Below are 4,379 nucleotides of genomic sequence, written 5' to 3'. Positions count from 1 at the left end.
AAATCATGGTTAAACTCAAAGTGAAAGTATGTTTTTCAAAACAGTCATCAAGATGTCGTTCTTTCGACGGAAATGACTACCTCTTTCAAAAACGACTTGTAACTTGTATTTCCGACTATAAACCTATACCTTTTCTGTTTAGTTTCATAAATTCAAGTTCAATACGAAACCGTGGCAGCTTAAATCACTCAAAACGAATTAGAAACGAATAAATGGCGAACAAAACAAAATTGGTAAAAACTACTCATTTTAGCTACGTGAAAATTGGTAACAAAACTATTCCAACCATAACTTAATCAACTTGTATTATATATTATGTAATCTTGAGATACCATAGACACGTATACAATGTTTCGACCTATCATGTCGACACATCTATGTATATTTCGGAACAACCATAGACACTCTATATGTGAATGTTGGAGTTAGCTATACAGGGTTGAGGTTGATTCCAAAATATATATAGTTTGAGTTATGATCAATACTGAGATATGTATACACTGGGTCATGGATTGATTCAAGATAATATATATCGATTTATTTCTGTACATCTAACTGTGGACAACTAGTTGTAGGTTACTAACGAGGACAGCTGACTTAATAAACTTAAAACATCAAAATGTATTAAAAGTGTTGTAAATATATTTTGAACATACTTTGATATATATGTACATATTTGTTATAGGTTCGTGAATCGACCAGTGGCCAAGTCTTACTTCCCGACGAAGTAAAAAATCTGTGAAAGTGAGTTATAGTCCCACTTTTAAAATCTAATATTTTTAGGATGAGAATACATGCAGGTTTTATAAATGATTTACAAAATAGACACAAGTACGTGAAACTACATTCTATGGTTGAATTATCGAAATCGAATATGCCCTTTTTTATTAACTCTGGTAATCTAAGAATTAGGGAACAGACACCCTAATTGACGCGAATCCTAAAGATAGATCTATTGGGCCTAACAAACCCCATTCAAAGTACCGGATGCTTTAGCACTTCGAAATTTATATCATATCCGAAGGGTGTCCCGGAATGATGGGGATATTCTTATATATGCATCTTGTTAATGTCGGTTACCAGGTGATCACCATATGAATGATTTTTATCTCTATGTATGAGATGTGTATTGAAATATGAAATCTTGTGGTCTATTATTATGATTTGATAATATATAGGTTAAACCTATAACTCACCAACATTTTTGTTGACATTTTAAGCATGTTTATTCTCAGGTGATTATTAAGAGCTTCCGCTGTCGCATACTTAAATAAGGACGAGATTTGGAGTCCATGCTTGTATGATATTGTGTAAAAACTGCATTCAAGAAACTTATTTCATTGTAACATATTTATATTGTAAACCTTTATGTAATGGTCGCGTGTAAATAGGATATTTTAGATTATCATTATTTGATAATCTACGTAAAGCTTTTAAAACCTTTATTGATGAAATAAAGGTTATGGTTTGTTTTAAAATGAATGCAGTCTTTGAAAAACGTCTCATATAGAGGTCAAAACCTCGCAACGAAATCAATTAATATGGAACATTTTTAATCAATAAGAACGGGACATTTCAGTTGGTATCAGAGTGTTGGTCTTAGAGAACCAGAATTTTGTATTAGTGTGTCTTATTGAGTTTGTTAGGATACATTAGTGAGTCTGGACTTCGACCGTGTTTACTTGAAAAATGATTGCTTAACAAATTTTGTTGAAAACTATATATTTTTAACATGTGAATATTATGTGATATATTAATCTCTTAACGTGTTTGATATTATGTGATAGATGTCTACCTCTAGAACAAGTCCCATTGACTCACCTAATAATAATGAAGAGTCAAATGTAAATTGGAATGATTCGTGGACTGATTCACAAGTTCTCGAAGAGAAACCGGAAGAAGAGTCGGAACCGGAAGAAGAATCGGAACCGGAAGAAGAATCGGAACCGGAAGAAGAAATAGAACCAGTGGGGGAAATAATAAAACGGTTAAGTAGAAGAAAATCCTCAACCAACCGACCAAAGTTAATTATGGTCAATGGTGTTTCCGCCAAGGAAGCAAAGTATTGGGAGGATTACCAATTCTCCGATGAATCGGATCCCGACAAGGATTCCGATGATGTTATAGAATTTACCCCAACACAATTTAATAAGGCAAAAGAGAACAATAAGGGAAAGGTCATAAAAATAGAGAAATTTGATTCCAAACCCGATGAACTTTATATGTATCGTCAACACCCGTATTTCTTAAGTTGTGACAATAACCCGGGAACCTCTAAACCACCAGGTTTTTCTAAACCAATGTGGAAAACGACGGCTCGTATTAGGGGAACATCATATATCCCTAGAAACTTGGCAAAATGAGCCAAAACTGAAGAAGAAGAAACGAGCGAGTCGGAATAAAATAGTTGTATTCGTGTGGTGTAATATATGTAATATAGTGTGCTTATGCTTTATGATATATGTAAACATTTCTTGTATTAATAAGTATTTTTTTTTATGAATCTAACTCTTGTCTATTTTACAGTATAAAAACACAAAATGAATAGACAACCCAATATTTTAAGAGACCTACCCGGAGACATGATTGATGAAATCTTGTCTAGAGTCGGTCAGAATTCCTCGGTACAACTATTTAAGGCGAGATCAGTTTGTAAGACATTCGAAGAACGTTCCAAGAATGCCTTGGTTTATAAAAGGCTTTCGTTCGAAAGATGGGGGATATCACATTGGGAAATTCATAAGTTACGATGTGTTTACTTTGACGCATATATTGCGGGGAACCCAAATGCTATTTTACGCGACGGGTTAAGAAATTATTTTGACTCAATATATCCGAATATAGGACTTCGTGATTTAGAAAAAGCGGCTAACATGCAACATAAAGAAGCATGTTATGCTTACGGGTTAGTAATGTTCGCTTCTCACCAAAGTGAGAACAAGAAAATCGGGCTACAACTATTAAACAAAATGTTCCCACAAGTGACGGAGTCGGTAATTGGGGTAAGAAATGAAGTTTTTAGATTGTTACAGGACTGTTGGACATTACGTAACCCTCGTCCCTTTGATGATGTTACAACACGCTGTCTTATCAACGGCCATAACGGTTATGTTCCACAAGACCAAGGATGAGAAGAAGTCCTAGTAAAACCAGAATGCATGACTTGTTTCTGGACGTATGAATTACGTGTCTTTATTGCCTTTGCTGAACGACTTGTGTACTAGATAGAATTATCTTCACAACCATCTTGTATCAAATTTATTGTGTGCTATATTTCATGCTATATGTAAAATAAGCGGTATTGTAAGTTTGTAAAATATTGTGTAAAAGTTTGAACGCGAAATATTATTATAATCAGTTTTTCATATAGAATTGTAGTAGTTGAATTGTATATTAGCTACTAAGTATGAACTTAACGGGTAGGTACTACCCGAATTTAAACTTATAAAATGCTAATATGAAGAAAAAGCTTTTATAAATGAGTTCATATTATGCTACGAGATACTATTGACTACTCTTAATATTCTGTATGATTAACTTGTTTCATTTGACTATTTTGAAGGAAATGGCACCAACTACTCGACACACCTTGAATATGAGCGAAGAGGAATTTCATGCCTTTCTTTCTTCAAACATAGCCGCAGTACAGGCTGTGCTACATACCAACAATAACCTTGGATCTAGCAGTACAGGAAATTGTGTAGGATGCACCTACAAAGAATTCACTGCCTGCAAACCTTTGGAATTTGATGGAACCGAAGGACCGATCGGATTGAAACGGTGGACCGAGAAGATCGAATCGGTTTTTGCCATAAGTAAGTGTACTAAAGAGGACAAAGTGAAGTACGCTACGCATACCTTCACAAGTTCTGCGTTAACATAGTGGAATACCTATCTAGAGCAAGTGGGACAAGATGATGCTTACGCACTACCATGGTCAGCATTCAAGCACTTGATGAACGAGAAGTACCGTCCCAGAACTGAGGTCAATAAGCTCAAGACAGAACTTAGAGGGTTACGAACCCAAGGATTTGATATTACCACGTACGAAAGACGATTCACAGAATTGTGCCTATTGTGTCCGGGAGCGTTCGAAGATGAGGAAGAGAAGATCGACGCGTTTGTGAAAGGATTACCGGAAAGAATCCAAGAAGATATAAGTTCACACGAGCCCACCTCCATACAACAGACATGTAGAATGACTCACAAACTAGTGAACCAGATTGAAGAAAGAATTAAAGAACAGACTGCTGAAGAGGCCAATGTGAAGCAAGTCAAAAGAAAGTGGGAGGAAAACGGTGATAAGAATCACCAATACAACAACAACAGCAATTACAACAATAATCGCAACAACTATCCTAACAATCGCAACATCAATC

Source organism: Rutidosis leptorrhynchoides, chromosome 2, assembly GCF_046630445.1.
Source record: "Rutidosis leptorrhynchoides isolate AG116_Rl617_1_P2 chromosome 2, CSIRO_AGI_Rlap_v1, whole genome shotgun sequence".
NCBI lineage: Eukaryota > Viridiplantae > Streptophyta > Magnoliopsida > Asterales > Asteraceae > Rutidosis > Rutidosis leptorrhynchoides.
The sequence above is the reverse complement of the archived record's forward strand: the minus strand, read 5'-3'. Positions refer to the sequence as shown.